Source organism: Adiantum capillus-veneris, chromosome 6 (genome assembly GCF_014529385.1).
Source record: "Adiantum capillus-veneris isolate H3 chromosome 6, ASM1452938v2, whole genome shotgun sequence".
Taxonomy (NCBI): Eukaryota; Viridiplantae; Streptophyta; class Polypodiopsida; order Polypodiales; family Pteridaceae; genus Adiantum; species Adiantum capillus-veneris.
The window spans coordinates 17,068,144-17,093,007 of record NC_140936.1 but is presented as its reverse complement, the minus strand read 5'-3'; the positions used below and the strand labels follow the sequence as shown (position 1 = coordinate 17,093,007).

General features: G+C 40.7%; 1 pseudogene; it reads right to left on the bottom strand.

Annotated features, from left to right (window-relative positions):
* Window positions 1-18,284: 18,284 nt before the first annotated feature.
* Window positions 18,285-19,335, bottom strand: LOC147455199 (uncharacterized; annotated as a pseudogene).
* Between the last annotated feature and the right edge of the window lie 5,529 nt (window positions 19,336-24,864).

The window sequence follows — 24,864 nt, the reverse complement described above, 5'->3', positions numbered from 1 at the left end:
ACTTTGATAGTACCTTATTTAAACTTCCCAGTGTGAGAAATAAGGTAAAAAGCATTTTTGAAGATGCATTTACACAGCACTCAAATGCATTTCTGGCTTGGGATCATGCAGTGAAAGGCACTCAAAGAGCCTTAATTCAATTTTAAAAAAAGGCCAAAGAGGTAAGAAGGAACAAAAGAATGATGATATTAGAGCAGATCTCTCTGCTTGAGGCCCAAACCACATTAGCCTCATCCTCTCTTGAGCTAAACACTTTGAAGGAACAGTTTAAGAGGGAAGAGATGGTGGAAGCCCAAGGTGCCCTTGCCTGGACCAGGCAATTCTGGGCTGGTAAAATTGACAAGCCAAATTCCCATATGTTTGCCTTGTTAAAGAAAAAGAAATGTAGGGATTATATCCCTCCACTGTTAAATAAGGATGGGATGCCAGCCAGTTCCCATAAGGACAATGTTGAAATAGCCAGGTCTTATTTTTCGAATATATTCTCTGTACTCCTAGTGAGGAATAATGAAATCACCAGATCCAGGGCAAGGATAGAATCTGTCAGAAAGAAAACAATGCCCTTGCACCTGGCTCAATTGCTTGACCTCCCTCTCACAGAAGGGGAGTTAAAGGAATCTATTGGATAACTAAAACCTGGCAAAATTCTTGGGATAGATGGTATCCCTAATGAATTTTTCTGTATGTATCAAGACTTTTTGACACCATATCTCATAAAGGTCTGGCAAGAAGCCTTGGGCTCAAGATCTCTTTCTCCCTTAATGAATGCAGGAGTTATAAAGCTCATACATAGAAAAGGCTCAAGAGAGGATTTGGGTAATTGGAGGCCAATCTCATGTCTGACTTCTGTATATAAGGTCTTTGCACTTACACTTACCAGAAGACTCAGCCCCCTAATGGACCAATTCATTCTCAAAGAGCAAAAAGGGTTCATTAAGGGAAGATACATTCTAGATGCCATAATATCACTTTGGGAAGGCATGGACTATGCTGAAGAGTCAGAGTAGGACTTTATTTTTTTCAAAATTGATTTTGACAAATGTTAACCCTCATGGCTCACGGACACCCTATCACCTACGACGGACGTTGTAACCTATGGCGGACATTGTATTATTTATTTGGTAGAGTCTGGTACCGGGCTTGTCATTCCAATAGGAAAAGGGTAAGAGTGATCGCCGATGAGAGGCACACTCTAACTGGAACATTCAAGGGATTAGTTGGCTAAGAATGGGCGCCCAAGTGTGAATGGGGCGAGCTCATATAAAAGTCAACTAAACCTAAAATTCACTCATTCTCTCATTTGTGCAATAGAAGAGTGCTCTTGCTCCATCTCCATCTTCTTCTTCTTCATCTCCTTGTGTGTGTGTGTATGCGTGAGAGAGAGAGAGAGAGAGAGAGAGAGAGATAGAGAGAGAGAGTGTGTGTGCGATCGAGCATTGCGACGACGGCACGGCGGCAGCGAAGCGGTTGAGTGCGGCGAAGTGGCGGATCCTTCTTCTTTGCGGCGAGGAATCCTCCACGAAGCAAGCGTAGAGCGGTGAGTGACACACCATCACCTTTTTTGAGCTTACTAGTTTAGGCTTGTTGTGTGCTTGGAGCCATTTGTGGCTCGCACACGGTGTATCGGCAAGTTCCTTGCCTTGACACGTGCGACATATGCGCACATTTTTTATGCCGCTGCCGGGGATTGCCATACACTAAGCTTGAATGGCACTCTGTTCTTCTTTTGTGGTGCAATTTCTATTGTAGGAAAGGTAAAGAAGGAGGGTGTGTGTGTTGAGAAGAGGGATTTGGTGTTATACTGTGAGTTTTCTTTGTTAATGGAGTTTTCAAAGGTACTGTGTTTATTCTCTGTGTATTAAGGTAGTTAGTTTTCTGTGTACAGTAGGTAGGAAGTAGATCTATGAGAGCTAATAGAGTGTGTTAGTGTGTAAGAGTAGGTGTATTAGGAAGTAGGTAGATAGAGTGTGTGTGTGCTCTCACGCAGGCCGTGGCGACCTTATCCTTTTTTTTTTAAATTTTAAAAAAAATAAAAAAGAATTTTTTTGAAGGTAGGACCGGGATCGAGAATATCTCCCAGACCGAAGCCCAGACCCAAGCCCAAGCTCACGCTCAGGCCCAGGCCTCAGTCGCCTTTTAAAAAAACGAATTTTAGCTTCACACGTAGCTAAAATCCAATTTTTTGAGGACCAACGAAACTTCGATTGCCCGAAAATTGTGTTGTAAAGCACACAGTGACCCTCTAAGTGATACGCTCATTTCGAGCTATCACACACTTTAATAAAAAAAAATCAAACATTAAAAAACATTAAAAACGTAAAAAACACGAGTGAAAATGGACGCTTAAAAAAGGTAAGCGGTTAACCTTCGAGGTTATTCGCCGACGTTTGTAGGGTGCCAAAGGCACATGCATCTACGCTCTGGTCGTGTGCTAGAGACGGAGCAACTAGAGAGAATTTTGACTTACGTGAGTTCTCAATATCCACCTACTTTAGGTTCTGGACCCTCGGCGGGGACCCAAGGTAGTACAAACCAGGTCCCAAACATAGCGGCTAGTGACTCTTCCTCTGACTATGGCATCATGTAGGGTTTCCCAATGCCTAATCCCGATAGCTCGAGCAAAGACATGCATGCCATGGGTCCTCGGTCCGGGCCGAGCGTGCTTAGCCGTCTGAAGGAAACCTTTAGTAGAGAGACTCGCTCCAAACATGGAGCTAATGATGTAAATGAGGGGGGTGGGGAAGTAAATTCTCCATTTGTGACAAACATAGACCCTATACCGTTAGAGAATGTGCACGTGAATAATTCATTCACTACACCTCCTGACTGTTACCATATACATGTGGTAGTGATGTGTGTGAACACACTAGGACCGCAGGGGCATTTTTTCCCTCTTTAGGAGGTTTTTTCCCCTGTGCATTGTATATACGCCCATCACTCTAGGGCTATCTATCTTTCCATTGCACACTAAGTAACACACTCTCTATTGTGTGCCTTGAGCTTCCTTCGTCTTCTCCAAGCTCTGTGTGTTTCTCTGCAACCCTAATTCCAACAATTGGTATCAGAGCGGGTCACATCCTCCCGGGCCTAGTCTACAGCTGCTCTAGCATACGCCTGCTCACTTTCTCCGATTTCTGTGAGCTTTGGCGAGCGTTCGTAGGTCGACAAAAATTTTGGAGGAACTCAAAGAGCTCGGTCTGCTCAGAATTTTGAGTGGAGAGAGAGAGAGAAAGAGAGAGATTTCATACGTGTCGATGAAGACGTAGAAGAGAGAGATATTTTTTTCCCTGGTTCGATGGGAAGTGTGGGATTGCATCCATAGTCTTTTGAGGTGCTAGGAATTGCTAGCAGATTCCCTTTCAACATACTTGTTCAGTTGAAAATTCGAGCAAGGAAGCAGACGGTGAATAGCAGCTTGTGAAGGGTGGTAGACGAGCGAAGGCAGGTAGCAAGGTTTCGGCCTCCGTTTCCACTACAGGCAGTACTGCACAGGCTATTTCATCATTTTGTGCAGAATTTCTGTCAGTGCCATTTTCTGCATAACAGGTGCCTTATAGTTTTCTACGGTTTGTGCTATATAGCACAGGTTGTTCCAGCTCCATTTCTCCTATTTTCGGGCAGTTTTCACATTAGGTACAGCATTTACCATGGCTGACAACAACAACACAGATGTGTTCAAGATGTTTGCTGCTGAGGACAGGTTGGATGGGGACAACTACCCTATGTGGGCTTATATGATGCAACATGTTCTTGTGTCAAAGGGTGTCTGAAACATTGTGCAGGGCATTGATGTACGTCTTGGTTCTGAGGATGTAGGCGATGTTGAGGATGTTGCAGGTCTTGCTGCAAGGATTGCAGCTCTTAGAGTTGTTTTGCCTACGACTGAACAAGCTCGTTGGGATGTAAAGGATGTGCAGGCTCATGCATTGATTGCGTTTTCTGTGAAGCGCACCATTGTTCCTCACATCCGTTCATCAAAATCTGCAAAACAGGCTTGGGATATTCTAGCAGGTCTTTATGCAAGCCGCAATGAGGCTAAAATTGCTTTGCTGCGTAAAGAGATGGAGTCAAAGATTATGCATGAGGAAGATGATATGTACACTTTCCTTGCTAGTGTTAAGGATATCAATGAGCAGCTTATTTCTGCAGGTGAAGTCATTTCAGACACTTCCCGTGTGCAGACTGTTCTTGATGCCTTACCAGATTCCTACCAGACTTTTGCTAGTACTTGGAGACTGATGACCCAAGGAAATCCTAAAGTTGTCAAGTTTGATGCATTATGCACATTGCTGTTGCAAGAGTCACTTTCTAGAAAAAACAGGACTAGGTAGCGTGCAGTTTAACAGGCTTTTATTGCTTCTCAAAGAAAGGGTGGTAATAGTAATGCAACCACTTCTTATGGTTCTGCTGCGAGTGGAAAAAATTATGGTCCTAATGCTTCTCCTGGCAGTACTTCGTCTGGCAATTCTGGTGATAAGGGCAAAAAGAAGATGCGTTGCCATTATTGTAAAGCCAATGATCACTTGATCAAATCGTGTCCTAAGTTGAAGGCCAAAGAGGCTAAGAAGAAAGAGGGTGGCTCCACTGCAAATGCTGGTTCGACTACAAATGCAGCCATTGTTGAGTCTTCTGTGAAAGGAGACTGTGTTGCTGATGTTGATGCAGAATGGGCTTTTAGTGCAGAGTGCACTTACAATCCTGCTGTCCATGATGCATGCTTGTCAGTCGCTGCAGATTCACATGTGTGGTATTTTGACAGTGGTCCTACAAAGCACATTACCTCACATCGTGAATTGTTTACCTCTCTCGAGTATGTCCCTCATGGGAATTCAGTCACTTGTGCCAACAACGCCTCTTATCCAGTTCAGGGAGTTGGAAAGATTGTGCTCACTGCTGCTAATGGCAGTTCCTTCACACTTGTTGATGCACTTTATGTACCTGGGATCAAGAAGAATCTCTTGTCTGTATCCGCACTTGCTAGACTTGAACTTGTAGTGAAATTTGTGGATGAAAGATGTACATTTCATGATCTCAGTTTTGGTGATGAAATTGTTGCATCTGGGCTTTTGTGCCGTGGGCTGTATAATCTCACTTTGTATGACAAGTGTGGACAAATTTTGCAAATGTTGTTGCAGATTCAAGGGCTATTTCAGATGCAAAACTTTGGCATGCACGTTTTGGTCATCTGAATTTTGCCAATTTGCAACGTTTGCAGAAATCTGATATGGTTGCTTCTTTGTCGCCTCTTGAAGCACCTGTCAAACATGTTTGTGAAGGCTATATTTTGGGGAAGATACAGCGTTCTAAATTTCCAAAGGATGGTTGAGTTCGGGCCACATGCAGGTTGCAGCTAGTGCATAGTGATGTTTGTGGGCCCATGCAAACTCCATCCTTGGGCAATTACCTGTACTTCGTGACTTTCACAAAAGAACGCCACACTAATGCAAACCAATCAAGCGAGCACGTCTACAATGCCGATACTCATGTGTAATCGATGTGGCATAGATCATTTGATTGCCCAATGTCCAAATAATCCAAATGCACCGAAGATCACGCCATTAAACTTGATCGAAGTTACCAAGGAGCCATCACCAAGTACACCCGTGGTACCAGTAAACGTACTCACACGATCGATGCTCCAAAAACAAAATTATATTCTTGAGGAAAGAGACACGGCATCAATTGCCCAATCTCAGAAAAAGAAGAAAACACAAAGAAAGAGATCGCAAAAAGTAGCGAAGTCAGATCCCAGTTCAAAGACCAACATAGGGACTCGTGACGACCCCGTATTAATGAACGATGCTGAAGAAGATTCTGATTCAGGTGAAACCATGGAGACCAAAACGACCACTAACATAGAAACCAACATGGAAGATCTTCATGAGCCACAATGGACAGGATCCAAAAAGAAGATAGGAACTTACCCAAACCCTACAAAGGAGATTGAGCAAGTCAATCAATTATGGAGTTTGATAGAAGATACCCAAAGGGATCTAGAACCATCACCTAGGAAGATCCAGATTACAGACACCGTGTTCCCTACGCAACAACAACCTCACTAAGTCCATAGACCCTTGGACATACCTAGTGCCATCCAAGAAGAAAGTGACTTAAAGTCATGGGAAAGTGGGCGTACTCACTTCTTGATGGAAAGAATGTTTACAGAGGGATTACCTGATCCTATCGAAGAAATGGAGATCCCATCTTCCCCACGTCAAAGGACTGAAGTCCAAAAGGTGTCGTTAAACATTGCGAAATTGATGGATTTCATGTCTTCACAAGTTAGAACCACCATCATGTCCAAACTATATAAAGAACCTGAGCTAGTCTCAGCTCTTCGAGCGTTCCTCAATGGAGAACTGAAGTTTGGGCTACCACAATTTTCCCAGATGGATGGAGCTGGGAAGATGCCAATAGAGGAGGAATACATAGATCCACAACCCAACCTAGATGAGAACCTTGTTATAGAAATACCTGTTAACAAGTTGGGACAATACTTTGAGGGTGATGAATCCAATGTGACTATACCAATCACTACTAAGGGATTAACTGTGAAGGGAATCCTTGATGGTGGTGCTGGGGTTAGCATTGTGACTAAAAATTGATGGGAAACTATGGGAAGACCTCACCTTGCGACCACAACCATAGTAGTGAAGATGGCCAAAGGGTCTATTGTTAAACCTATTGGGATGCTAGAAGATCTTAAGATCAAGGTCTTTGGACATAAAATAAGGATTACCTTTATTGTTATGGATTTCTCCAAACACACTATGGCATCGAAGATGATCTTAGGACGTCCTTTCTTGAGGGAAGCAAAAATGGTGCATGACTGGTCCAAAAACCATGTCTACCTGCAGTTCCAAGATTCTGTCATTCGAGTGGATCTTATAATAGGTCGAGCACATCCTCTAGGAAACAGGTTTATAATTGATCATAGATCTGACACCACAGTTCACTCGGCTCCATTGCAGTATTGTTACATGTGTAAAGCAGACACTGATATTGGGGAAGATTCTACTTTTATGGATGTACTACCTGGGATGACTTGGGTAACACCTGAGGGGGATGAAATGCCCGTACCCTTAAATATGCTACAAGCAATGCATATAGATTCCGACACCTGGGATGTACTACCTGGGATGACTTGGGTAACACCTGAGGGGGATGAAATGCCCGTACCCTTAAATATGCTACAAGCAATGCATATAGATTCCGACAAGACTCATCCTAATATAATGAAGAAAACATACAAGTGGGTCCCTAAATCTTCTTTAGCGACCATAGCTAGTGCTAAAAAACAGAGGCCTTGTAAGAAATGTCCCATACGCCCCAAGAAAAGTAAGAAAATGTTGCGATGGATTCCTAAACGATTATTGGGAGCCCAAGGCTACTATCAAGGAAATGATCAAATCTGGGTGCCAAAATGTAGATTGTGTTCTTACCTGTCACCTGACCCATGTGCGCCCAATCCTGTAGCTCCAAAACGAATTGACGATCGTGAAAATAAAAAAATATCAGAATGCTACACACCCGCTCTAGAGCTAGTTTGGGTACCGAAGAAAGAACAATTTGTTCCACCTAGCTTAGGAACAGGGGAGTCCCATGAAGCTTCTAGCTCCTCATGTAATGCATGCATAGAGGTAAAAGCTTCTCCACAGCCTCCACCTACAATACTGGACCTCCATAAAGCTACAAAGGAATCCACACCTCCCAGTGTTCAAGAATTACCCGATGAACCACTTCAAGTTCGATCCTGGGAGAGTACCTTACCACCCTTGCAACTCGATGAGGAACCTAAGGTAATAGAAAACTACTGGCAAAAATCCCCACCTATTACCAACTGGAACAATTGGTTTCAAAGGGTGACAAGCTCATTTCAAACGGTATGATCTACACAAGGAAGGGGGGAGTGTTTGCTGACAGTCATCATTCACTTGCTTCCCTCTCAACCTTTCTCCCTGACCTCTTAATTTCCGATCTTAGGGAAGGTACATATAAACCCTTATACTCACAAAAAATAAAATAAAAATAAAGAGCAAGAGCAATTAGCAAACGAGTATGCACAATAAAAGTCAAAACATTGACTCAGACCTACACATTCGCATCCGGTACACTGAAACAGAAACCTATGCCATAAAACACCTTTGATCCTCATCACTCAAGTGATGGAGGGTAGGTAGAATTAGTACGATAGGAGTGTTTCTTTTTTAGAGTTGAGTGATTAGCAAAGTTCCTTTTTCCCACTAATGTGCCTCCTAGAGGTATTCTTTGTGTTTCCTAATCTGTAAAGGAACAATTGTTGTGGTTAGGATTTGGACCTTCATGGGATCTTTCTCTCGTTCACACTTCAAATCAAGCGCAACCATCAACAGAAATAGGTGTTTCTTGTCCATTAGCATTGCCCCTTATCTTTTTACATCCATGTTTGTCTGCTTTGATTGTGATTGGTAGCATCATATTCAGCGCATTTGCTTAGTACCAAACATTAAATTCAATGAATTTTTTGTCATAATCACTTGTCTAGATTTAAAGATCAAGCTGTCCGACTAAGCTAGTTTAACCAAGTTAGGTGTTAGAGATTTTCTCTTAATACCATGGGGAATGCCTTCCTAATAATCAATGGTTACTTAGGTTCTTAATCCGATGTAGGCAACATTGTGTGAAATGTACTAGGGCTTTCTAGTGGGTTTGACCCTATTGACCTTTAGCTTAAGTATTATAAAGTGAGTTTACTTGTGTGATGAGCCTGGGGAGGTGTATCAGTGTTATATGACCCCGCAAAGTGACAAAATTAAATGTTGAAAACGAAATAAAATAATAAACAAAAAATCAAAGTGCCACACTGTAAAATCTTAAGCTGGAAGAGAAATCTCAGCTTGATTGGGTACTTCACTCACATGTATCGCCTATGGTACTAGAGCCCTGGAGGTTCCTAGGGTGGGCGCTTTTCCTTGAAAAGCAAAAAACCCAAGGCATACAAAATAAGCACACACATCAAAATTGAATCACTGTGAAAAGACTTTGGGGATCAAAGAAAAGGTAATCAGCCAGGCGATGATTTCATGAGAAATTCCTTTTATTGTAGCTTAACTACAAGGTCTTCTAGGTATAGCCTCTAGTCACCCCTCGAACATGAAATACTTGGCTCTCACCATTAAACAACTTAATTGACCAGAGAAAATTAAGAAGCTTACCCATGGTATTAATAGTCGATCTCTAGTGCCTTTCGACCGTTAAATTAGCGACCCCAGACTTGTTTAATTTTTTACCTTTACATCTGTTTATGCATTTAATTATATTGCAATTTAATGTTTATTGCTGAAAAATTGTTTTAAATTCTGTTACCAATCAATTTGTCTGCCTAAAACTGCATATGCTTTTTAATCGCTTATGAGAATGCAATTACTGTGCCAATGTTGTTTGATTTTGCAGTGACTGAAGAAGGCTAAGGACATTCATCTCAAATGCTCTTCCACCTCGACGAACGAGCTTCAACTCAATAGCTTCCGAGGACGGAATCTACATCAGGAAGGGGGGCATGTTAACCCTCACGGCTCACGGACACCCTATCACCTACGACGAACGTTGTAACCTGCGGCGGACATTGTATTATTTATTTGGTAGAGTCAAGTACCGGGCTTGTCGGTCCAATAGGAAAAGGGTAAGAGTGATCGCCGATGAGAGGCGCACTCTAACTGGAACATTCAAGGGATTAGTTGGCTAAGCATGGGCGCCCAAGTGTGAATGGGGCAAGCTCATATAAAAGTCAACTAAACCTAAAATTCACTCATTCTCTCATTTGTGCAATAGAAGAGTGCTCTTGCTCCATCTCCATCTTCTTCTTCTTCATCTCCTTGTGTGTGTGTGTGTGTGTGTGTGTGTATGCGTGAGAGAGAGAGTGTGTACGATCGAGCATTGCGATGAGGGCACGGCGGCGGCGAAGCGGTTGAGCGCGGCAAAGCGGCAGCTCCTTCTTCTTCGCAGCGAGGAATCCTCCATGAAGCAAGCGTAGAGCGGTGAGTGACACACCATCGCCTTCTTTGAGCTTACTAGTTTAGGCTTGTTGTGTGCTTGGAGCCATTTGTGGCTCGCACACGGTGTATCGGCAAGTTCCTTGCCTTGACACGTGCGACATATGTGCACAACAAAGCTTATGATAGAATAGAATGGGAGTTCATCCTTCAAATTTTGCCAGACATGGGTATTGGGAAAAACTTTATCAGATATGTACACATCCTTTTTTGTAATGCCTCTGCTAGGATTGCAGTAAATGGCACCCTCACTGATGCTATTCCGCTGCAAAAGTCAATTAGACAGGGATGCCCCCTCTCACCTTTTCTTTATGCTATATCCTCTGATGCTTTGGGTTGGCTTGTTAAAGATCTGCTGCAGGAGGGTAAAATGCAGGCAATCAGAGTTGAAGGCTCTATGGATCAGCTGTGTCTACAACAATTTGCAGACGATACTAATGCCTTGGTAAGGAATGAAGAACAATCAGTCAAACACTTTTGGGAATGCCTTGAGACTTTCTACTTGGCTAGTGGATCCAGCATCAACCACTCAAAAACAGGTTTTAAAGTGTCCAAAGGGTCTTGCCCCCTAACCATAGCTAAAGCTGGATGCAAAGAAATCAAGGAAGGTCACATTTTCAGACTTCTAAGGATTCCCATGGGGTTCAAGGTTACCTTTAACCAAAGGTGGAGCTGGATTCTGAAAAACTTTAGAAAGAAGCTTTTTTCTTGGCAAAACCATCAACCAAATCTGTCAGCCAGAGTGTTTGTGCTGAACCATTTCTTGTTATCTTCTTTGGTTTTTTTTCTATCATGCTGGAAGCCTTCTCAAATGCAGCTAAATAAGGTTTTCTCTCTGTCCTGAAAGCTTTTATGTTGTGGCTCTGATGAGTTTAACAGGATCCCAAAAGTGGCTTGGCAAACTTGCTGTGAAGCTAAGGAGAATTGAGGGCTGGGGGTCCTTGATCTTCAAAAACTATCAACAAAGCTAGCCAGTAAATGGATATTAAGGGCTATCCAATCCAAGGACTTTTGGGCCCTTCTGATCAAGAGAAATGTGAGCAGGTTCCATCTAAAGGACTACAAAGCATGGGCAGGCCTCACTATGGAAGAAGCCCTCACTTCAAATGCTAACCTCACCCCCAAAGGCACTGATCTGTCTTGCAGGGTCTGGACTGCTTGGCTCACCAAAAATAAGGACTGGTCCCCTCCTGAGCAGTGGATATTGTCATCAAGGTTCTAGCTGCAGGATTCCATTTGGTTTGGCAAGCTCAAACTCCTTCACATGCCCCACCTCACAAGGACAGCTCACAAATGCTATAGAGCAGGCATCAAGTGCTGGAAAGATGTCTATAAGGAAGGAAAATGGGCGACAAAGCAGAGCCTAATCCAACAATTTAGCCTTTCTCAAGGATGTGTTGATCTTGTATTAGAACTAATGTCAAACTTCCAATGCTCTGTACACCACCAAGGAAGTTTTGGGCCCCTACCCATTCTCAAGATCTGTCAGCTCATATATGCCGGGAGAGGATCACAACAGCAAATGCCCTTGGATTTGGTTGCAAAGCTTAATAGCAAATGGGGGTTGACATGGAACCACAAACAATGGGAATACAGATTCAAAACCATCTAGGCTTACCCTCTTCCCAACAAACATAGCTGTTTGATGTGGCTCATATTACATCAGGGAATTCGGTCTGGCTCCAAAGCAAAGAAAATAGGTGTCTCTGATGGTCTGTGCAGAAGATGCAATATGTATGAAGAATCTATTTTTCATCTATTTGTCAGTTGTAAGCACAATAAGTTTCTTTTGGTTGAACTTCACAAAGCCAGCTCTGTAAAAGCTACTTCTTTATCTTGGAGAGCGGTATTTCTTGGAGAGTGTAATTTTTCTGATATTCCCCTTTGGACCTGCTTAAGGGGAGTCTACCTTTGGCATGTATGGAATGAAAGGAACAGGGCCACTTTTGGGCAACCTCACTCCACCTCCCCCATCCCCCTCTCCTTGGGTTTTCTCAACACCATGAAGGAGATCCAAAGTCACATAAAGGAAGTTTCACAGCTAGAAGTTAAAGAGATGCAAAGAACCCTTCGATGGCACCAATGGAGAAAAACCATGCTAGCCTTTTATGAACCAATCAGATTGTATGTCATCTCCAGATATCTTTCTCTCTTCCCCCCTTCTTAATCCTTCCTTTGGGCTGTCCCTTTTGGAGCCAGGATTGACCCTATCCTACCTTAGGGTCCTTGTACTTTTTCTTTTTATCTAATTCAAAGTTTTTTTTAATTTCCAACAAAAAAAAAAATCAAATTCTGTTGCACCTGTCAAAATTCTGCAGGTCTGTCAGAGTTTTTGGTGACCGTTGGGGATCAGATGGGGAGCAGGTGTGTGTGTGCCAGTGCTACCTGCCCTGACTCTTGTTTATGGTCTTGCTCACTGTCTTGCTATGCGACAGTCGTCTCTCTCTCTCTCTCTCTCTCTCTCTCTCTCTCTCTCTCTCTCTATTGCTGCTCTGTCGACTCCCTCTCTCTCAATTTGCTACGCTATCTCTGCTCAATGGCTTTCAACTCCCTCTCTCTCAATTTCCCTAACTTGCTTGTCTCTATCTGCTCGCAGCTCTGGGGTTGCTCCGATTGACCTCAAGTTGCTGCTTCGATTGACTTTGCCCCTCATGACATGCTGCTCAAATTCGATTTCTCTCCCAAGCTCTTAAGCTTTGATTTGCTCCCTGCTACCCGAGCTCTCCCAATCCTTCAAACCTTTGATTACATGCCTGATCACAACAGCTCCTCCTGCTTGTCGACTCGGCCTCCTGCTTGTTGACTCGGACTCAAGCAACTCAAGAAAACCCTGTTTGTTCTGCTATAGATGCCCTCAAGATTTTGGCCAAGGGGAGCTGCACACGGGGTAGGACAAGGGAGATGCTGGGGCTCGGGGTCGGGCTGATCATGACAAAGACGGCGAGGCTTGCAGGAAGAAATGGGGACATATATTGTGACGCCTACAAAAAATACAAGGCCACAACTCTATCTCAGACAATGATCGCAGGCTGAATAACGTGTGACTGGTTCAACATAGTAGATGAGTACATGCATAGTCAAGCAAATGTGGTAAGTGAGTCCCGTGCATCTACACTCCAAAGCATTAGTGATGTAGATATATATATGAGCCGATTGCAACTTTAGACATACTTGCCACGAAAGATGGAGGAGAGGGCACACCATCTTTGGCTACCAAAGAAACATTTCCTACTACTATAGCTAGAGATGTCCGCCATCAAAAGAGCATGAAAATTCAAGACTCCTTGGTTGATATGGCAAGCCAAGCTCATGGCAGATCACCAAAGATAGTTAGATGCGTACCTCAAAGTTGTTGAAGCTTATACGAGGCTACAACTGCTTGGAACTCTCACACTATGATTTTTTTTGCAAGTATCTATGTCAATCTATTATGTATCCATTTGTCAATTTGTTCACTAACTTGGGATCAATAATGCCTTTTGATGTCTTATGTTTATTGGTGTATGTAATTGAGTTGATGTGATCATTTAAGGTTCGAACTTATTATTATGGGATGATGATTTACATTGTTGGCTACTGTTTACTGGATGTTATCATTTTAAGTTGATGTGATGAAAGTTCTAACTTACTCGACGCTGATGCGATATTCATCGGTGTTGATGCTGATGTCATATCATTTTTAGTCGGTATTTTGGCTTTTGTCATTTTTAGTTGATGCGGTGCTTACTTACTGGCTAATTATTACCAATGGTAAGCTCACATTGTTTTTTCTCTAGTTGAGCTGATGATAACTGATGGCTTTTTTGCTGGTTGATGATTACTAATGTTTACTTGCTGGCTGGCGATGATCACTAGTTGATGATTCTTGATGCGATCATTGCCACTTCTTTGATGTTTAGCATAAGGAGCTTTGGACGTGTTTCTAGATAGCAAGTTAAAGTACTCGTTCAACAATTCCTAGTTACAAGTAGAAGTTTTCACATTTAATCTAGCAAGTAAGCTAGCAATTTTCTAATTCATCTAGCAAATCACAAACTTCTATAGAGTAACTTGCTCTTAGATGTTCTGATCTAGTAAGTTCATCTAGTAAGTCATAAACTCCTATATAGAAGTCTGTTCTTGGACGTCTTTATCTAGTAAGTTCATCTAGTAAGTCATGAACTCCTACATAGTAGCTAGCTCTTTGGCATCCTCATCTGGTAGTTTATAAACTCCTATATAGCAAAAGGTGTTTCATCTGGTAATTCTTCACTTACTATGGATCAAGTAATTGACTCTTGTTGTAGTAAGTTTGTCTACCCCTAATTTCATTTTAGTAAAAAATCATTAAGCATAGTTAAACAACTAATTATTGACAAATATCATGGTCACTCGCTCGATCATCAACTAAGTTTCCTAATTGATACATTATTTTTCTAATATAAATAAGAAAACAAAATAAAGTCTCATAGTTATAGACAAAGCTATAAAAGGGAAGGAATCAAAACATTTTATATCTCACACACTCTATCATTGATTTGCAAGTACCACCATTGCTCATACTGTCCTTAGAGAGGAAAATATATTACAAGACAATGGAGATTATTGTAATTGTTTTGAACAATTTCTATTATATCCCTCCAAATAATATAAATGATACAATCCCAAACACAAACTAGATCACAATCTATACGAAGAAAACATCCAATTCAAATGTAAATTGGATACCCTAGAAGTACAGTCCACGTTGTGTTGATTATTCAAAAGTCTCATTAACTTCTCAAAATATGTCCATAAGCTTGGACCACAAGCATCAAGTTATAGCTTTATTAAATCAAAATACTTACATCTTCCATAGTATGCTAGAATACAAGGTCAAAATATTAATGTGGAGGTGTATTTAAAACCTAGATTTCTTCAAAGTTTTCAACAAGCTTAGTTGATCTTCTTTTGTTGTACAAGTATAACAATTGGGTAAGAGTTTTGAATGAGTCAAAGCTCTCAAACATGGTTGTGAGAGAATGTTTGTTTATCTAGAAGTAGATATCACCATTTACTTGAGTAAATGGTAACCCTTGGGTGAGAGTTTCTAATGAGTCAAAGCTCTCAAACCATAGTTGTCGAGAGTAAGTTTGTTTATCTAGAAATAGATATAAGTGTTACCATTTACTTGAGTACATTTAATGTAAGTAAAGTTCATCCAGATAAGGGAGAAATTTTAATAGAAATGCTTAAAATAAAATCAGTGGAAGTATATTAAATTAAAACATCTACATCATTTATATACCTATGACCCCCTATGCACCATATATAGTTTCATACACCTTAATTAATTCTAGTTGTATCCAAATGCATTGAGTTGCATCATATTATAATATATAGATTCTTTTAGACTAACCTATTAGGCTTTACTACACACAATTATAGCTACTTAGGGTTTATTGTACAAAAACCAATTGAAGTCGATCTAATGCCACTTAGTAAATTGACTCCTCTAAACTTAATTTTTCTTGGTCAAACTCATTTCAATAGAATGAAACTCGATTTCACACTTTAGGTCCACTCATTTTCAATGACAGTCACAAATGAGTGAAATCATACATACATCTGATCAAAACATCAAGGTTATGCACCCATGTTTTATCAATTGTTACTTGAACTTGTTACACTTTATTGCACTCAATTTAACTCGTTTACGATTAAAATTCTCTATGTCGGACCCGTTTGACATTCAATCAACATGAAATTTAATTCAAATAATCTCAATCCCACTCATTTGATGCCTCTAGACCTAGTTAATTATAATGTGCTCAATTTGGGTCGGGAACGTTAATAGTGCATCTTGGTTTTCAACTAAAAAAAAAAAAGGCTACATGCTTACCATCAATCATGCATGCTTTGTCTTAGACTCTTTTTAGTTCTACATTGGTATTTTTTGGCAAAAGATATAGTCTTCTTTGAACATATTAATACCTAGATTGAAAAATACCCCATATGTACATACCTTTCATAAAACAATAAAATACAATCAAAATTAACCAAGTAAGTCCCAACTCGTTTATTGAGCAACATGCCATGCCCATGATTGATACCATGTGTTTTTGTAATGTACCGTGCCTTGCAGATGCCCAAGAAAGTAGTGGGAAGCTCTCGCCCCTATATGGTTGGGCTAGTCTACTCATGAAGAGTGATAGTCCTTGTCTTGTTAGCTCAATTGCTATTGGTTTTGTGTTTTCTATTGTACGCAGTCACCTTATTATGTTATATTTTGAACCTCCATCTCCATTGTGTGCTCTCTTAATTGTGTGCATGTTTGCTTGCAAGAGCTCAAGCTCTATCATTCTCTCTCTTTACATGGAATCAAAGAATGGATGTGTGGCTAAGGGTTATAAGCAGCAAGCAACAGCGAATAGCTGTTAATTTCATAAATGGAAAGATTCTAATATTAAGCGAGAACCTCAAGGAATCCTACATATGAAAATAAAAAAAGGAAGCTTTTTGCAAATGCAAATAAACATTTTATATCTCTCGCTCCTATGTATCCAATTTGACAACCCTGTAAGGTATCCACCTTTGAGTCAATTTTGCAATTTCATACATTTTCAAGTCTTGTATAGTAGTCAACCAAAAGTTTTTAATCTTTTGATGGTACATTTATGGGTAATATAGGTAAGGTTGGCTATAGTTACACATGTTACTCAATATAGGTTCATGCTCCCAGTAAGGCTTTACAATCATCATTGTATGAATCCTTGTTTAGCAATGCATTCCATATGTCTAATTAAGGGGATGGTGCATTCTACCATTAATTATGGCAAAGGAAAGGAGAATGGTTGTGATTACATGTGTGAACCAAAAAAAAAAACTTTAACTGGAAGCACACTAGTGTCATTTGATTGTATTTTTTGCACATTGTAGACAATTCATGTGCCATTATTTCATCTTTCTTTAGTGTCTACCGTGTAGTTTTGGCACACTATGTGGTTTTGAATGAAGAAGGGAAACCTTTAAACTGCTACAGATGGAAACGTCACGAGCCCTGCAATATAGCAAAAACCATATACTACAAGCCATGAAACGAACAAATCTGCATGCCTCGAATCACACAGCGCATAATCCAAGCTGTACACGAACACGGAGAGACAAAGAGCAAGACAACGCACGTGCAGGCGCACCTCCTAGAGCGGAGTGCTACGCCGGCACGACGAGAGACAAGAGAGGAGAGATGAGAAGAGCAACGCAAACACTGGGTGCAATCTCCCCCCGTGCAAGAGTGACCATTTCCCTTTTGCACGTATTTCATTTATAGATTTCTTAAATGGTCAAATTGAGTACAAACTGGCCGGCCGGTCATAAATGGCCAAAGCTCATAAAAGAGCACTTGAATAATAAAATGTACAATGTATATAATTTCATTTGCATAGACCTAGCTTGGTCCCAGTCTTTTTTCACCTGTCAGCTGCAACAAATAATAAAATATCAATTCCATAACATACCTCTCCATTGGAAAGCAACTGTCCTCAGTTGCGAAGATAGAAATCTGCAAAATAATACTTGTCAAAAACAATGATTAGAAATCTGTATCAAATAGTAACAAAATTCATAAAATTAGACAATATTGCTTATGCCTGTCGTCATCCACATACTACCTATTCTAGTGTCCCATACCACTAGAATAAGCAGTATATGTCATACCCTGATGAATCAGGATATCATTGGTCACACTCATCATCAATCTCATAATGTCAAGTCTCATCACATACACACTGTTGTGATAAAATAACCATCAGATACCAAATCCCAATCCAATATCAATTCCACAAGTCCAAATCCAAATCACTTTCATTATGTACTCGGGTAACAAAATCATACCAGTTGCCATCAAGGAGGCACAACGAGCTCAAACCTGCAATTTTATGGAGTTTGGCTGAAATTTTTTTAGTTTTTATATGTGTTTTAGTTATATACAAGTCTCACTTCAAAAAGCTGACTCACGGGCACTTACAGTAGCCCGACAGCTGTCACTAGACTAGCGACTTGCAGTGCATGTACATGTGCTTGCTAAAGCAAGCTAAAAACCTCACAAAATAAAAGTCCACACACACTTTTGACATCAGGTGTCATGTCCCTAGGTACAAATTTACAAAAAATGGGGTGTCAAAAATGCACCCAACATAGTTTCCCAAACCCCCAGTCTGCTAGAGCATTCATGCTCAAGAGTAGACTATGCAACAGCTTATGTACAAAGATACATCATGTACAAAGGAATCAGCGTCATATACCCTTACCACGATCAAATGGAAAAGTATTATACCTTGCATCCATTGTTCACACATAATGGCATCCTTCAAAGTCATAAGAATAATCATCAATCACTGGAGCTCCAACCATCAAGGTACATGTCATACAAACCAAAAGACCATGGATCAGCATTCTCACCATCATGAGATGTAGCACTCACATCAAGCCAAGAAAAAACATCCACTGTATCCATGTCATCATGGTTGTCCCAACTTTCCAAGCTACAATCCTCTTCAACATCCACACATGCATGTGAGGTTTTCATAAGCTTCTTCACCCTTGACAATGCATGACACACCCTGACTTGCATCTCCTCATCCATATCAACTTGAGGATCATCAAAGCCCCAATCAAGACTACCATCATCATACTCATAGGTCTCATAAGCATCACTTTCACTACATGCCATCTCTTCAGCATAACTAGCAAGAAAACATGAATCCCAACCAATGTCACCAACACCAATCTCAACATCCCAAATGGGTCCACATGCCCACAAGTCATCAGGATACCATGTCAACTCATAAGATGGAGGAGCAAAAACATCACCCATAATGTCAACATGCGTGTCATTTACACCACAAGCGAGAAAATCCATAGGCACATAATGCAAACTCATAGAGCTAGATAAGGCCTTAAATTTATGAGCATCCATACATGGAACTAAGTCAGCCATATCATTGCCCTCTTTGTCATACATGCACTCCAAGGTCCTTTCTTTCACAATATTGCTTGCAGATAACTCTTCATCAATATCTACATCATCAAGAGAGAGAACCTCATCTTCTACATCTGACTCAACCTCATCATCATTGCTACAACCATCATTAGTGATAGACGAGCTCTTGTGTGAAATACATGAAGAAGTAGAAGACTGATTGACATCTTCCAACCATCTTTTTCGTTTCAAGAAATCAATATTTCTCTTCACACCCAACAAGTCAGTCCAAGCAACCTCAATGCCCAAACATCCTGGAAGGGTACCAATGAGCAAGAACTTCTCTTCCTTTGCATCCAGAACCATATCCTCAAGAACCTCTAACTCCTGCTTGAGAGAGCAAAACCTCTTGTAATGCATGTCCAACTCTTCTATGCTGCTTAGCTTTAACTTATTGATCATATCATTCATCCTCAACAACGCATCATTAAAATTGACCATGATTGCACTTTTATGTATGAATCACCAACAATGAAGGTAACTTGAAGCAACTCCTCGGTGGCGGGCACCAAAACATCGTTGGGAAACAAGCAAACTGGAACACTTTTATAGCGATGTCACCCAGGAGCATTGAAAGAGCACAAAAATAACACCAAAATATTTGGGAGACTCCTTTGAAACACCACTAATCCAAAAAGAGTAGTCCCCTTGGGAATTTACTGGCCGTCGCCCACCCAAGAGACTATGTCACATAGGAGCGAAACCCTGTCAAAGCATGGATTTCCAACACACGCCGACCAATGCATATGAAGGCAAGGGCCTCCCATTTCACCATTGAACATCACAAACCCAAAAATCCAACATCAATTCCACAATTCATAGATACATGCCTCCCAATCTGTCTGCACACAATTTCCCACTAGGCTGCCATAGCCATAACCCTGCAGAGAACTAGTTGTATCCTGAAGAGCATAACTCCAATTAGGGCAGTTTAAAAGCTTGAGAGAAAGATTGAAAAATGAATGGAAAAATATCTGGAGATGACCAAAATTGAATCTACACGCCGCTACTTGAAAAATTGACGCGAACAAAGAGCTGTCCCAGTACGACTACACGTAGAGTAGGCAAGGCGAGGGCAAAAACTGCAACAGAAACCATCAAGGAGGCACAACGAGCTCAAACCTGCAATTTTATGGAGTTTGGCTGAACTTTTTTTAGTTTTTACATGTGTTTTAGTTATATACAAGTCTCGCTTGAAAAAGCCTGACTCACTGGCACTTACTGTTAGCCCGCCAACTGTCACTAGACTAGCGACTTGCAGTGCATGTACATTTTCTTGCTAAATCAATCAAAACTCTCACAAAAATAAAGCCCACACACACTTTTTATATCAGGCGTCATGTCCGTATGTACAAATTTACAAAAAACAGGGTGTCAGAAATGCGCCCAACAATGCCTAGATGGAATGGCCCTAAAGACGGGCGCCCCTTTTGGTATTTCTTTATTATTACGAGTCGCAACAATATAACTCCTGAGGGTCCTCTGCTCTTAGTCTCTACATCCAGATGCTTTGTAGAGTGAGGCCCAAGGATCCTTATAAACATTGCAAGGGATGCCCAAAAGCAAAGGCCAAAAAGAAATTAGTTCAAAAGCACTAAACCCCAAAAGAATTTGCTCCCAAAAGCTAGAATTGGAGACTCCAAAAGCAAGGAGCGTAATTTTCAAAATTCCGTATAGCCTATCTCGTGGCACTAGCAAGGCTAAACACGGAAAATATGTACTATCCTACCATGTAATCGTCCGTACGGATTGCCATGTCAGCATGTCAGTGCATTTTACAAAAATCCACGTCTGAGTTCAAGCTTTTGGTCTTTAGGGGTTTTAGGCCCCTTGATCGGTCCTCCATAAGATTTTTCAGTTGGTTGGCTCAGTTTCTCTTGTCCAATTGGCCATTTCTCTACTAGTTGGGCATGCCATGTCATCACTGTATGACACCATCATGGATGCCTACTTTAATCAATAAAGAACAAACTGCCATCCACACCAGCTGCGTATATAAAAAACCCAAAAAAAGTGCCTCAAGAACTCACACCCTAAAGTACATCTCTGACAAGTCAGATCATCCCATTGACTGCAGACTAAGTGCAAACGAGGAATCCGATGTGTGCTATCATTCATATCGTGCTGCTGATCTAGAGCATTCAACCAAAATCTGGGAGGATACGTTGATCCTCCCATACCTCTGACTGGCGAGAACGGTGAGGTGGATGTTGGAATTGAAAAAGAAGCCTCCTCCCAAGGGACATAGTGTACTCAAAAAAGAAAAGAGACAGGATCCCCATCCAGCTGAACAAGAGGCTTACCCTACCAAATCCAATAGACTACCAATTGGCTGTCAACTGGTGATCAGGTGGAACCTCACCCTGAAGCTCCAGTCTGATGTGACGTCCATGATGGCCGGTCTCTGCAATGCTAAAGTCTAGAATCCCCTCCTGAGCAACAATCGGGATTCCTAAGTGAGGACCAAAGTACACCCACCAACCTTGATGAGAAGGTAAAAGAGTCTGTCCTCGGATAAAGTTGTGCCATTCAAGTGGAATAGCCTCATTAATCTCTCACATACCGACATTGAACCTACTGCAGATCACGTAGGTAGCTCTAATAACATGTGCACCAACCAAGGAAGCATCTGACCAACTATGTAATAAAATTGTTAGCATGTCATCCTATCTAGCCCAATCAATGTGAGTTCTCTTGCCTAATTGACACTTTTCAAATCTGCTAGATATGCATCTCATACCAATGACTACCTCGCTACCTCCTCAATACAAGAAGGGGTGTCGAATCAAAGTGAAACATGCTTCCGTCAAATCTGCAGCAAGCAATGTATAGACTGAGACTAATGGGATGTATCCAAGAGTGCATATGTGAAAATGAATCTGATGGTCAGAAGTCAAACACTGGCATGATCCATAAATTCAAAACAAGGAGAGGTCTGTGCCAAAGCATGGTGCAGAGAATAGTTTCCAAGGCTCTGTCCATGGAAACAATTTGCATACTAAGAGCTTGGCAAGCAATGCCTTCCTCTACATCTTTGGATCAATAATCCCCAAACCTCCCTCCTCTCTAGGCAAAACAACTATGTCCCAATGGACTCGTGGGGTCGAGTGTCAGTAGAGCCATCTAGGCCACCCCACAAAAAGTTGCGTACAAGAGCATGCCATGATGCCAGAGTGAAGAGTCCTGCAGGATGTGGTGAACCAAGCCATTGCAAGAAGAACCTAAATCAACACAAGGGCTCTATTAGCCAAAGATAAATGCAAGGATGACCATTGGCAAACTGTCTTCTTGAAAAGAAATTAGTATGGGCACAACTACTGCTCAAGTGACACATCAATGCCAACATGGAAACCTAAATATCTGCAAGTCTTCTCTCTAGGTAGCCAAGTGAAATTATCCTACGCACCCCATTGACAATCCTCATCCACTCCTACAAGAAAACCAAAAGACTTGTGTCAATTGATGAGAGCACCACTGGCCAAGAAAAAGGTAGCAAGAGCATCCCGTAGGCTATCCAAGGGTGTGTGTGTCATATCGTACAAAGAGAATTGTGATCTGCATACTCTTGATCTAAAAATATGGCAAGTCATCCAAAGGCATAGTAATACCTCTCAATTGTGGGGTCATGTGGCACAAGAAGAGAGACATGGCCTTAATAAAAATATAGAAGGAAGTAGACTACTAGGGGACATCTCTGTTGGACTAAACGAGACAGAGGAAAGCATCAACCAATATGGCCTCTAATCATGACAAGCTGGAAGTAGTACAGTATATTGCATCTCCGATCCATAGGAAGGAAAATCGCATCCTTTGAATAGTATTCTTTGTTTGTTTTTACGTCCCCCCCCCCCCTTTTTTTTCCATTTCCGACTCCTCTCTTTTTAATTCTATTAGTTTTTTGGTCAAATTTTTTATTTTCTAAAATATTTTGAATTTTTGTGATATTTTAATAATTTTTTGGAAAAGTTTTTTTAAAAGGAATTTTTTTTGTGAATTTTTTATTTTTATAAATTTTTAAAGGTTTTATGATTTTTATGATTTATTGTGGTTTTCTGATCAAGTTATAATTTTTAAAGGATTTATTGTTAGTTTTTATGAATTTTCTTTTTTTTGTAATTTTTAATTTCTTAATGGATTTTTATTGTTGTTGTGATTTTTTGATTTTTTAGAATTTTCTAGTAAGGTTTTAAATTTTTTTTGTAAATTTTTGATAAGTTTTCTATTTTTTAATAAAAAAGTTTTCAACCTTTTTTTCGACTGGATTTTTCTCTTTTTGATTGTTTTTATGTTTTTTAACTATTTTTATGCTTTTTTTGAAATTTTTTTGTGATTTATTTATTTATTTATTTTTATTTTTAAGACCTCTTGGTTTTTTAAAATTATGAATAATTCATTTAAACTAACTAACTAAAGAGAAACTAACCTTTTACTTACCTGCATGGCACGTGGATTCGGGGAGGGAGGGTTGACCGTTGAGCAGCTTGGGCCTGGGCCTTGCGCGCAGAGATTGTGGCCGCATTATTGACTGAGCCCTGATTGCGGACAGCGGGGTAGGACAATGCTGACATGGCAGCGGCACGCATGCGAGGCGGGGTTGACAGCGCTGACCATCGGGGTGATGGCATGCAGGATGCAACATGAGGCGAGAGAGACAAAGGGGGGCACGAGGCTGGCGTGGCGACTGTCAACCGACAGAGGTGGAGGGGCGCAGTGAAGAGAGAAGAGAGAGAGCAAGAGGGAGGGTATACGACAGAGGGGAGGGGTGTGTGTGTTAATAAGACAAGAGAAAGAGAAAGGGCGAGTAGGGTGTACGACACCCAAAGAGAGGAAAAGAGAAAGTTAGAGAGAGAATGTTAATAATCGGAGAGAGATGAAGGAGAGGAGAGAGAAATGGGGAGTGGATAGAGTAGAGAGAGAGAGTGGGGAGGAGAGAAAGAGAGAGAGATAATAATCGCGCTTTTGGGAGGGGGAGGGAATTTTATTTTCCCGAAGCTCATAAATCATTTTTTTATTTTCGAACGTCCACAAGTGCCAAAATTAGGCCGAAAATCACCCGAGAACACAAAAAATTATCCAAAATTACCAAACAAAAATTTTAAAAAATCCCAAAAAATTCTAGAAATCTCTAAAAATCATCGACAATCACAATCAAGCACTTTTAACACGCATAAGCACACCAGAAAATAGCAATTTTTATGAAGAACATGATTTATCATAAGCACACTTTTAACACGCATAAGCACACCAAAAAATAGCAATTTTTATGAAGAACATGATTTATCATAAAATCAACAATCCGATCCCCAAAAATAGCAAACGCTCAAAACATGACCAAGGAGGACAAAATGTGCTCAAAATGATGCCGTAAATACACACACAAATCTCGTAAAGATCACACGATATCAATATTTTTACGGAATTAAGCAAAAATTAATGCAAAAATTAGCCAAAATTTTATAAAAATTACTCGAAAAATACCCAATTTTTTTAAAAATGTTTTTTACACATAGGGGATTAGTGTAGACAAGTAAAATCACAATAATGACATCAATTCAAGTACCAAATGATTTCATCAATAAAATCCAAACTAGGCAATTAATTCGACAAAATTAGTGGCAAAAATTATGTCAAAATTTGACGCATTTGGAGTGTGCAAATCCTTGTTTTGAGCTAAAAAATACAGCAATTAACCATTACACATGAGATATGCAATCAAAAATTGAATTAATCATGCACATTAAGCAATTTTTAAGCGCGCGGCACACAAGACCATATTAGGTATTTTGGTAAAAATCTCACATTATGGGAATCTCCAAATCGACCGAATTCATGTAA